The sequence below is a fragment of the Brachycentrus maculatus genome, unplaced genomic scaffold, assembly GCF_059751285.1.
Source record: "Brachycentrus maculatus isolate JH-2025_06_01 unplaced genomic scaffold, ASM5975128v1 h1tg001753l, whole genome shotgun sequence".
NCBI lineage: Eukaryota > Metazoa > Arthropoda > Insecta > Trichoptera > Brachycentridae > Brachycentrus > Brachycentrus maculatus.
Genome location: NW_028282350.1, coordinates 10,569 through 23,798, shown reverse-complemented (window position 1 = coordinate 23,798; position 13,230 = coordinate 10,569). Strand labels below are relative to the sequence as shown.

The window sequence follows — 13,230 nt, the reverse complement described above, 5'->3', positions numbered from 1 at the left end:
ACACAGAATATTCCATTTGGGCCTAAATTTTATTATGCTATATGTCCCATTTGTATATTACTTATGTTTGTAAGAAAGAGAAAAGCACTTTAAACACGGCCATAAATAGCAATATATTTGCTATTTTAAAATTTTACGATTTTTTGTCGAATAGCAATTAGTAAATAGAATCCCAATTTATATTACGAAATTATATTATAGAAGGCCTCTATATGTATCGCCTATATACAATGCAGATATTCTGTTTATATGTGTGAGAATAAGGGTACACTCTTTGAAACCCATGATAATAAATAGCACTATAGAATGTGAATTGAAAAGAATATGCGAAAACGTATAAGCATGATGAATTTGACATAACTAACACAATTCCCACCTCATGATCGAGTATAATGAAGCAATAAAGTGTGTTTCAAACAAATAAAGACACTATCCGATGTATCCAAATATTCAATCAGGAACTATAAATGTCTGACGATGGTCGATCTACTCATGAACTACTATGCTAAATTAATGTTCATTCTGATACTATGATGCATATTTAAATTATAATGAGCGGATATGAAGCTTAAAAAGAAGCAAATTAACTGATTTTATATATTAGTTATAGAGTTTGGAAGCGAAATGGAGCCAAATAAGTTTGAAAAGTATCGGGTTACCACAAGGGATGGGAAGCTCTAGCCTATGGACATTTCTATTGTCAGGAAGAGAATGCAGGGACTTGCTTTTGGGTTGAACTTCTAGTATGTCAATTTGGACTTAATTGTCACGAAAGTAGAGCAAGGCGTATACGATGGCATCACCACCAAATAACTAGACAACCTCGCGGCCTAAACTTGCGCTTACATGGTAACCAGCAATTAACTCTAGAACATCGTCCATCCTCACTACTCGATTCTCGCGGCAAGGCTATCTGTGGACAATTTGCGAAAATAAACCAAAGATTCTATCAAAGATGTAGCCGAGCAGCTTTATAACTGCACTGATCGGGTTGGCAGGAAGGCTTCATTGCTCAGTGAGCAAGTTTACTCGATTATTTTGGCGCACTACTAGCGAATTGATGCCGCCTTAGACTTCGACAGGGATTTTGCTTATGATTTCTTCGGTTTTAAGACTCTAGAGAGGAGCTACCTCCTCAAAGGTATTGATAGTTATATATCTAGTCAATGGAAAGATTGTCGAAAGGCCGCAGCATATGCTCATGCGAGTATCCCTCGGGATCCATCAACAAGACATCGACTCCGCCATATAGACCTATAACTTAATGTCCATGAAATTCTTCACTCATGCAACCCCAACACTCTTTAATGCCGGCATGCCATTCCCACAGATGTCTTCATGCTTTCTAGTTGCCATGAAGGATGACTCAATCTAAGGAATTTATGATACTCTCATGCAATCTGCGAAAATATCAAAATCTGCAGGCGGCATAGGAATATCGGTTTCCAATATTCGCGCGAAATAATCTTACATTCGTGGAACCAATGGGACGTCAAACGGAATAATTCCGATGCTAAAAGTGTTTAATGACACTGCGAGATACGTGGATCAAGGGGGAGGAAAAAGAAAGGGATCGTTTGCAATCTATCTTGAGCCTTGGCATGCTGACATTTTTGATTTCCTTTAGCTTAAAAAAAACACGGGCAAGTAATAGAATAGGGCCAGAGATCTGTTCTATGGACTGTGGATTCCTGATTTGTTTATGAAGAGAGTCATAGGCGACGGCACTTGGACTTTAATGTGCCCGAATTAATGCCCAGGCCTACCAGACCTATGGGGCGAGCAATTCGAAGAACTTTACACACAGTATGAAAGCACAGGCAAAGGCCGCCGAACAATAAAAGCTAGATAGATCTGGCAGGCAATAATTGATTCCCAAATTGAAACAGGGACTCCCTACATGCTCTACAAAGACGCATGCAATCGTAAATCCAACCAGCAGAATCTAGGCACAATCAAATCTTCAAACCTCTGCACATAAATTGTGTAATTCACATCATCAGAAGAGGTAGCAGTTTGCAACTTGGCAAGCATTGCTTTGCCTTCATTCATCGAAAAAAAGGAAATAAACTATTAGAAGCTCATTCAAGTGACGAGAGTCATCACTAGAAACCTGAACAAAATCATAGATGAGAACTATTACCCTGTGGAGGAAGCCAGGTACTCCAATTTGAGGAATCGGCCCATTGGCATCGGAATACAAGGGCTCGCAGATATCTATCAGATGCTGCAGATATCGTTTGAGAGCATTGAAGCCGGATAAATCAATTAGAAGATATTCGAAACTATTTATTATGCGGCAGTCACTGAATCAATAAATATCGCCAAAGTCTTGGGCCCATACACAACCTACTAAGGCTCACCTGCCTCCAAGGGCAAATTGCAGTTCGATCTCTGGGACTACACGCCAACCAAATGCAAGTACGATTGGCAGCAAGTCAAGGAGGATCTGCTGAAGTACGGGATGAGGAATAGTTTGTTGGTCGCTCCAATGCCGACAGCAAGCACCAGCCAAATCCTGGGCAATAACGAAACATTTGAGCCATACACAGCCAATGTTTATACTCGGCGAGTTCTCGCAGGGGAGTTTGTTTGCATCAACAAGAACTTAGTCGACTATCTCATCGATAAGGGTTTATGGACTTCGGAGATTAGGAAGCAGCTCATTGCAGAAAATGGTTCGGTACAGAAGATTTTGGAAATACCGAAATAAGGCAGATAAATTTTCAAAACTGTTTGGGAAATCAGCCAGAAAGCCATACTGAATTTGGCAATCGGAAGAAGCCCCTTCATCGACCAATCGCAATCTTTGAACATACATTTGGCTGAGCCCACGTACTCAAAAATGTGCTCAGTTCACTTTTATGCATGGGAAAAGGGTTTGAAAACTGGAATGTATTATTTGAGGAGTCGACCAGCATGCGACCCGATTAAGTTCACAGTCGATGTCGAATCTTTGCTGAAAGAAGCAGGAGAAATTATCACCAAAGAAGAGAATTTGGCAATCAGGCAGAGAGATCCAAATCAGTAAAATGAAGACACTATAAGAAAGAGGTCAAAACCCAATAAGTAAGAATAAGAAGTAGTGAAAGTCTGCCCAATGAGGAAGAAAGATATGGCAGATGACGAGTAATGCTTTGCATGCGGTTCGTGATTTAATCTTTCGTTTATTTCATTTACTAAATTTGATCATTTCCCTGAAGAGGATATGTCTTTCGGGAAGCGTGATAAATTCGCTAAATAATGAATAAATTTGATAAATCTTTCCTTTCGTTCTTCTTTTCAAAGCTTAAGTTTTACTTCCCTTTTTATTCTTTGGCAGTCGTTAGTTTTAAGGGGGATTTCTTTTTGTCGCATAAGCATGAGAGTATAATTGCCTTTATATACTGGACTATTTTAAAGACCATCAATACTAAATGGACTGCGCAACCGGCTGCAAACCCATACAGAATAGCAATGCTTGCATATACGCAGATTTGGAGCAGATACTCGTCAGCTACGAAACTATTGTCTAGCAGATACTTTATGGCGAACAATAGCAGATAGCACAAATGTATGATGCTTTCGATGGATTTCAACGTTAATTCGATCAAAAACCGTCCGCACCCAATTACTTTCTTCGCTTTGAGAATGACCACAAACTTGATAATAAAGAGAAGTGACATGATGGCGAAGAACGAAATGGCGTGATTAAATCCCACGATGAACCCGATGAAGATGTACATGAACCTGTCTGTGAACTCGATTCGGGAGCTCCAAATGCTCACACGCACAAATCTATATCGAGGCTCCTATGCCTTTGGAGGTTCTTATGGCTTTGGAAGCTCATATGCCTTTGGAGGCTCATATGGCTTTGGAGGCTCCTATGCCTTTGGATGTTCTTATGGCTTTGGAGGCTCATATGGCTTTGGAGGCCCATATAGCTTTGGAGGCTACTGCAGTTATTCATTCATCATATTTTCCAATATGTCTTAGGCATTATCCTGATTATCCTTCACTTTGACCTTTACGTAGAAATGGTTTGCCAGGTAGCTGGCGAACAGAATAACAAAGAATAATATTGGAACCAAGGTAAAGAATGCAATTTGGAGCTTTGTGTAAATGTTATCATAGGCAAAACTCGAGAACCTGGACATGATGACGCCAGTCGCGAGCAGCCAGATCGGAGCGGGACTGATTGCTTCGATGAGGATGTTGTTGGCGATGAAACTCGTTGACTTCTTCTGCATAAATAGCTGTTATAAATAGAAAAATAAGACGACTTTGAAAGCGTAAATTACGAAGATCGTCACATTTTCGAGGCACAAGTCATAGACGTTGGTGGTCAAAGAAATGATCGAATAAGATGAGCCGTTTTGGGGGAGCTTCGGGATTTTTTATTACATTGGCAGCGGCTTTTAGAAGATCGTTAGTTTTTAGTCTTTGACCATGCTGTATATGGAAGATATGTCTCCTTGGTTCAGCATTTGCGAGGCAATGCCCTCTAACTGCGAGCGAATTATGCTGGGCATCAAAGTCGTATCGATGAATAAGTACAAAAGAGTAATAGTTGCGAATGCGCCGAAAGGAAACATCACAGAAGTAAACAATACAATGTTCACCATTTGTTTTCCTGAAGAAACAGTTTCTGACGCTGCTGAGATCACTTACTTATTCACCAGTGTTAAGGCATTTTTGTCCATAAAAACGGAAAAGGGAATCGGAGCTGAACCAAAGTTTAGCTTTACTGTCCTACCAAAAGGGTCTCGAAACGGTGGCACTGAGATACGCGCTATTGCTGACGTCTTGACTGACTTTGTTAATTTGAGAGTAATTGTAAACAAGGACATTGTTTAATTTGGATCAACAGCAATTGGCCCAGTGTACTCAATCTATTCATCATCTATAAATATTTGCATTCCTTTTATGAATGACATGTAATTTACATCCAATTTAATATTGGTCGTCAAATCTACGCTGTTTCCTTCGATTTTGCTATTTTTTGCAGTCATTTTTATATCAATTACAATTATATTCTACACTTAATTTTAAGGCGTTGAGTCGAAAGCAGTCGAGTTTGTCTAATTTGAATTTGAGGTAGAATTGGTTGTAGAATTCGTAGTGGAATTCATGGTAGAATTTGTAGTGAAATTGGTAGTAGAATTCGTGTTCAAATTTGTAGAAGAATTCGTGGTAGAGTTGGCAGGGGAAGCAACTTCAATTATAGTTACGTTGTCAATGCAACCCCCATAATCTAATCCATCGGCACGATCATAAGAATAACGATGTTATTCTGAGAAACAAATTTAATTTGTTGTCTGAGTTGTTGAGAAGACAATGCTTGGCTTAATAAATGTCCATTATTGCGGCAATGAATAGACTCCGAGAACGACATTATTCAAGGCTATCGTAGCATTCATATCTATCATTCCTCCTTGTGAAAATATATCAAACTGAAGAGTGTAATTCTTATTGGCTACTAAAGTAACCTTTTGGCACAAGGAATAAGGAGAAGAAGTAGCAAGTTATGCTACTTGTGTAAGATGAGGTTTATCGGGTATTCTTTTTGGCTCCCAGGATTTCATATTCTTGTTGTACCAACATGAAGCATTTGAAGGAGTGAATTTGCTCCACCAAGGACGATCTGGATAGCTTTAGAAATCACCATTGCAGACTAAACTTGCTTTTGTAGACCACATTATGACAATGAGACAAACTGTTTGACAGAATTTTATCTGTTTCATAGAAGATAATTATACAATGAATATTCCAAACCACATATTTAAACCACCCATGAACAAAAGGACCCAAAAATTCAGCATTCTTCAATCATTTATTTAATGAGCCTCAAAATAGTTTAATTGTTGTTGCATTTGTAATTTTTTATGTTCTTGCCACTTTGCGGAAGAATGATATTATTTTGAATTGAACAGAAGAAAAGTAAAAGGGCAGAAAAGAGAAGAAAAAGATAAATACAAATAAAAAATGGGAATGGGAATGGAAATGGAAATAACAGAAGAGAAAAGAAAAGAAAAAACATAAAAAACAGAAAAGAAAAGAAAAGAAAAGAAAAGAAAAGAAAAGAGAAGGAAGGAATGAATTAATGAATTAATGAACGAAGGAAGGAAGGAGAAATGAATGAAAAGAAGAGAAATATAAAAATAAAGAATCGCCGAGAATTATAAAAATTATTAATTAAATTTTAAATATGTTTAGTCGCGTTGTGCGTCACCAGAGTTTAACTTTACATGAAATATTAAACTTAAGAGAGAGTTTGACATAGGATTACGATTTATATGTGATGATAAAGTGTGACTATATTATATACTTTGAAACATCTTATTTTATTATAAAACCTCAGGACCATAAAAACAGATAGCATAACGGAGAACTTCTGTGCCGACCTCATTTTAACTGACCTACTCCACAGCAATAGCACACTTCAAGACACCTGAATTACCACGAGTTCCTCACCTGATAAATATATTGAAATTTCGACCTATAAAAGAAGAAAATAACTTAATTTGAATAATTAAAGACGTCCAAAAGATAGCGGATATACAAAATCTCACTATTTCTATAAGATGTCTTTTTACTATTGAGAATAGTTCGTTAAGGATAAGGGAAACATATGCGAGTTCTAACTGAACTCATTCAAACAAAATAATGTCGCAATTAACCGTCAGATGAGACCTGTGCTTTTAAAAGAATGATTAAAAATTTGCCTCAATAATCAGTGTTAGAACTGTGAAATAAAAACTGAAACTGAAATAAATGACTTACCTGAAGAATTCTATGCCCAAGCTTTGAACTGGTAATAGGTAAGTAAGTATCTTTAATAATCCATATTGATTGAATTTAATTAAATAATAATTAAACACGGATTGACATAATTCTCATAGTAAGTTATATGGAAAATCAATCAAAGCTATGGATTCCTCCCTTCAATTCTTTATCTTATTCTTCTTCTGATTTGCTTTCATTTAATTCTTCTTCAGGTGTGTCTATTTTTTTTGCTTTCGATGCATGATTACTTCTTTAGTCTTCTTTATTGCCGGGATTTATATTAGTTTAGCAGCAGGGATATAAAATACTTAATCGCTGTTGTCAACCAGATCCGCTTCAAAGGGATGAAGTCTGTTCTTTAATTGATTTGATATTACTTTCACCTCTGCTGTTTCTCTAACTTGTTCTTTGCCTTACTTTGCCTAGACTTTCGCTCTCCTTTCATTCTTTTTTACAAAGCTAAAGTTTTACTTCCCTTTTTATTCTTTGGCAGTCGTTAGTTTTAAGGGGGATTTCTTTTTGTCGTATAAGCATGAGAGTATAATTGCCTTTATATACTGGACTATTTTAAAGACCATCAATACTAAATGGACTGCGCAACCGGCTGCAAACCCATACAGAATAGCAATGCTTGCATATACGCAGATTTGGAGCAGATACTCGTCAGCTACGAAACTATTGTCTAGCAGATACTTTATGGCGAACAATAGCAGATAGCACAAATGTATGATGCTTTCGATGGATTTCAACGTTAATTCGATCAAAAACCGTCCGCACCCAATTACTTTCTTCGCTTTGAGAATGACCACAAACTTGATAATAAAGAGAAGTGACATGATGGCGAAGAACGAAATGGCGTGATTAAATCCCACGATGAACCCGATGAAGATGTACATGAACCTGTCTGTGAACTCGATTCGGGAGCTCCAAATGCTCACACGCACAAATCTATATCGAGGCTCCTATGCCTTTGGAGGCTACTGCAGTTATTCATTCATCATATTTTCCAAAATGCCTCCAACATTATCCCGATTATCCTTCACTTTGACCTTTACGTAGAAATGGTTTGCCAGGTAGCTGGCGAACAGAATAACAAAAAATAATATTGGAACCAAGGTAAAGAATGCAATTTGGAGCTTTGTATAAATGTTATCATAGGCAAAACTCGAGAACCTGGACATGATGACGCCAGTCGCGAGCAGCCAGATCGGAGCGGGACTGATTGCTTCGATGAGGATGTTGTTGGCGATGAAACTCGTTGACTTCTTCTGCATAAATAGCTGTTATAAATAGAAAAATAAGACGACTTTGAAAGCGTAAATTACGAAGATCGTCACATTTTCGAGGCACAAGTCATAGACGTTGGTGGTCAAAGAAATGATCGAATAAGATGAGCCGTTTTGGGGGAGCTTCGGGATTTTTTATTACATTGGCAGCGGCTTTTAGAAGATCGTTAGTTTTTAGTCTTTGACCATGCTGTATATGGAAGATATGTCTCCTTGGTTCAGCATTTGCGAGGCAATGCCCTCTAACTGCGAGCGAATTATGCTGGGCATCAAAGTCGTATCGATGAATAAGTACAAAAGAGTAATAGTTGCGAATGCGCCGAAAGGAAACATCACAGAAGTAAACAATACAATGTTCACCATTTGTTTTCCTGAAGAAACAGTTTCTGACGCTGCTGAGATCACTTACTTATTCACCAGTGTCATGGTATTTTTGTCCATAAAAATGGTTACAGGAATCGGAGCTGAACCAAAGTTAAACCTTACCATCCTACCAAATGTGTCTCGAAACGATGGCACTGAGATACGCGCTATTGCTGACGTCTTGACTGACTTTGTTATTTTGAGAGTAATTGTAAACAAGGACATTGTTTAATTTGGATCAACAGGGATAGGTCCAGTATATTCAATCTATTCATCATCTATAAATATTTGAATTCCTTTTATTAATGACATGTAATTTTTATCCAGTTTACTATTGGTCGTTAAATCTACGCTGTTTCCTTCGATTTTGCTATTTTTTGCAGTCATTGTTACATCAAATAGAATTAAGTTTTATACCTAATTTTAAGACGATGGATTGAAAGCAGTCCAGTTTGTCTGATTTAAATTCGTAGTGGAATTCGTGGTAGAATTCGTAGTAGAATTTTCCGTGGAATTGGTGGTCGAGTTGGAAGTGGAATTTTAATTCGTCGTGGAATTTGTAGTGGAATTTGTAGTGGAATTTGTAGTAGAATTTGTGGTAGAGTTGGCAGGGGAAGTAACTTCAATTATAATTACGTTATCAATGCAACCCCCATAATGGGATCCATCGAGAATAAAGAAAGAATAACGATGTTATTCTGAGAAACAAATTTAATTTGTTGCTTGAGTTGTTGAGAAGACAATGCTTGGCTTAATAAATGTCCATTAAAGCGGCAATGAATAGACTCCGAGGACGAGATTATTCAAGGCTATCGTAGCATTCATATCTATCATTCCTCCTTGTGAAAATATATCAAACTGAAGAGTGTAATTCTTATTGGCTACTAAAGTGACCATTTGGCACAAGTAATAAGGGGAAGAAGTCGCAAGTTCTGCTATTCGTGTAAGATGAAGTTTATCGGGTATTTTCTTTACCTCCCAGTCTTGCATATTCTTGTTGTACCAACATGAAGCATTTGAGGGAGTGTAAATGCTCCAAAAAGGACGATCTGGATAGCTTTAGAAATCACCATTGCAGACCAAACTTGCTTTTGTTGACCACATTATGACAATGAGACAAACTGTCTGACAGAATTTTACTTGTTTCATAGAAGATAATTATAGCAATTAATGCACCAAACCACAGATTTATAACCATTTTTTAGAAAGAAAAAAAGGACCTAAAAAATTCGGCATTCCTCAATAATTTAATTAGCCTTAAAATAGTTTAATTATTGTTGCATTTGAAATTTTGTATGTCCTCGTCACTTTGTGGAAGAATTATATTATTTGCAATTGCAGAGAAGAAAAGAAAAGGAATAAATATAAATACCATATATTGTATTATATTGTTTTTTTCGTATTATACTTATATTATACGATACTGGTTTAATTTAAATAACAATTAATCACAGATTTGTTTATATATTGAATTGCCATATATCGTCTCGGGTATTGCGAATAATGAAGAAATCCCGTATCATAATTGAATACCTGAAATCGTAATCATATTCAGATCAAGTTGCCAACTAATTAACCGCTCGAACCAATGTGACATTCTCTCCCTTGACGAGGATCTTCCCCAGTGGCCTTGACACTTTGGTTTTGGTTTTAATCTAATAGGTTTCGTCGAGCACGATATTCATGTATTCGTCGAAGCCAAGTAGCTTGCCCTCAAGGCGAAAATCATTGTTGTCGAAGAGCCATATCTATACACGGGCTTTTGATTGCAAAAATTTGAAGATTACTGCCAAGGGACTGAAGATCATCGGGCTGTTTCGACGCGACATTTGTATGTTAATTATTTATAAGAGTTTCAAATTTAATGCTTATTAACCATGAAATTATATATCCACTTCAATAGCTATAATTATACTGTAATAATCCTGTCTTGTGCCTGTGGGAATAGTCAATGAACCGGAGAAATTTGACAAAAATAAATTAATGGATCTTTATATTCGTTTACCTGTCAATCATAATGCTGATGTTGGTATTTGCTGGCTTATTTCTGATAGCTGCTTTCAGAATGATATGCACTTTCATAGCCTCGATCATATTCAATAAATAGTATAGGATTAATGCATTGCAATATTCAAATGGTCAAAGTGTGTATGGATCACAATCGTTTCCCTAATGCTTTCGTTGGCTTGTGCAACATGCTATCAATTTCTTTTAAGTTTTTATAAATATCTTCGTTGGTGGCCTATTAAAACTTTTAAGCCATTGTAAATGGCACAGTCTCCATTCTCTTCTTGAAGAAGTACTCTTCCTAGACATTACTGAGTTCAGATTTTACACTGTCATAAAGCACGAGTTCGTTATTTCTCCATTGATCATTCCTATGGTAGTTCCAGCCTTTATTCTCTTTGGCCCCCTGTCTCATTGTGCCCTTTAGCTCCCCATTGAATTACCATATTTTAACTAAGAAATCTCCCCCTGCAGATAGAATCAGCTCCCGGTCGGCTTACTTTATGATTTCAACATAGTTTATTTTTTAATTATGTGCCTTGATTTGTAACTTTTGTTTGATTGTAGGAGGTGGCACTAAATTGGAGCAATTACACATTGAAAAATCATGGAGATTGGCTGATTTTTCGACGGCTCCCAACGAATCCAGTACATTCCTATAATTATAGTCTTAAATTCTATAGGGGTTCTTATTGCCAACGGATTCGACATGAATCGGCTTAATTTATTGCTCGGCGATGAACTCTGTCAAGGAAATAATTCGAATATACCCATATTAGTCGCCAAGAATTATTTCACACTTGTTCGTTTTGTCATCGAACATCGAACGAATGTAAGTTATTTGTGAACTTTTCTGGATGCTGTACATATTCTTCCATTGAGTCAGCAGTTTGTAAGGGGATGGTGTGTAGTATTTGGTTGTAAATATGAAAATTGAGCCTTTGATGTCGCTGATGAGCACCAAGGGATATGGGTCGATGAACTCAACTTGACAGCAGTCTGCTGGCAATAAATATTGAGCTTAAAGGAATCCCTTCTAAAAATCCCAAAGTCTGACATATGGTGTCTTGCAGTGTGTGGCAATGAGCAGTTCCGAAAAACTAAACACTCCTCCTGCGAGATCTTTCTCTGAGACATTGTTAATATTTCTTAAAACGTTTTCTCTTGATTAGATCCTTTCCAAATGGTTGGTATCATTGTGTATCTTAATCCTACGATCCCAGCCCCCTGAAATCAAAAGATTGTTCTCATGGTTGTACTTCAAAAACGATATTTAATTCTTATGACTGCAATACCTTTGGATTAGTAGACCCGAAAACAGGTCCAAGCTTTGAATTGTACCGTTTGCGCAGCCTAAGAAACACCTTCGATGCCTCTCATCAATTTCAAGGACTGTGATTTCGGAATCTACAACATTGATGTAGTTTCTCTTTTCGACTCCAGTTTAAATACACCAGATTTTAATAGATTTGTGCGATCCAATATAAATCTCTAAGTTCTTGTTGCTGTACTTGATTGCCGTGAGTTAGTAGTCGTCGGTGAGTTTGGGGTTGTAATTAACCGCATATTTGAAGAATAGGAGTTTACGGGTATGCACAATCGCCAGATTTAGTTCCTCCTTATAGAAGAATTTTAGGGATGTGTTAGGCACAACATTCTCAAAGACAACTATGTTCTGGATTAGGTGATACTTTTCACTACTCCAGATCTTCATCACTGATTTCGCATCTAATGATATGATTATTTAATGCTATTTCGGACAGTAAACGCCAACAAGAGATGCCTCATGGCCCTAGAGTCTTGCAACGGGGTGTTCGAGGTATGCATTCCAGACCAAAACATCGAAATCAAATGAGCAAGATACGATTATTTTATGGTGAACTGAAACTGTGATACTCTTTATGCCCTTGTAATGTCCTTCTAGTTCTTTTATCTTTTTGAGGCCATTCTGTCTGATTTCATACAGGCGCACTTTACTGTCATTGCAGCCTGTGACCAGCATTTCGAGTGATTTTAAGACCTCCAAACACGTTAAGTCTTCTTGTTCGGCGCAAATGTTCTTATTGGACAAAAAGTTCTTAAAAACATTCTGAGGAGGGAGCTTTTTTTGTGCACTATCACTGTCAGATTTGTTATTCTTTTTCATGCTTGCCAGAATCTTCTTCACCGAAAACTCATAAATTCGGCCATTGGAGCAGCCACCGATCAGAATGTTCTCCTATTCGAGATACAACATGTGTCTGATGTTATCAGGAGTCATAAATCTCTGTAGAAGGGTGTCATCCACGGTCTCATAGAAATTGAGATGCTTATCATTTGTTGCCAGACAGTAGACATCGTAGTCTCGAAAGTATATGATGTTATTTATGATGTTGCCTCCCAATGCGATGATCTTGCTTTTCTTGAAGGTTTTGGTTTCGATTAATGCGACCTCCTTCTTATTGTTCTCCAAAATACCAAGCATGGTGTTCCCGGACAAAGTGAAGACCTCATCGCCTTGCAGGTCCATATTATTCAGGATCTCGGAAGGAAAGAACTGATACTCCTCAATGTTGGTTTTGCTGGACTGTCTATCGATGAGATAGTTCGTAAAATCTTAGAACTTGATCTTCTTCTTACTAACATAACGAAACACATACTTTTTGAGGTCGATGAGCAGAAACATTTAAATAAATGTCAATATTTATTTGGTGTGGGCTGCCAAATCGGGCGAATTGTACAGCGACTGCAACATGATTATTATGAACTGTTTCAGATCGACAACTCCTCGATATAAGTCAAAGCCCTGCTTTATCTTTGAGAGGTCTTA

At 37.3% G+C, this 13,230-nt stretch overlaps 1 pseudogene; it reads left to right on the top strand.

The window, feature by feature from the left end:
• Positions 1-1,167: 1,167 nt before the first annotated feature.
• LOC148298677 (ribonucleoside-diphosphate reductase large subunit pseudogene) lies at positions 1,168-3,118 on the top strand (annotated as a pseudogene).
• The last annotated feature ends 10,112 nt before the right edge of the window (positions 3,119-13,230 follow it).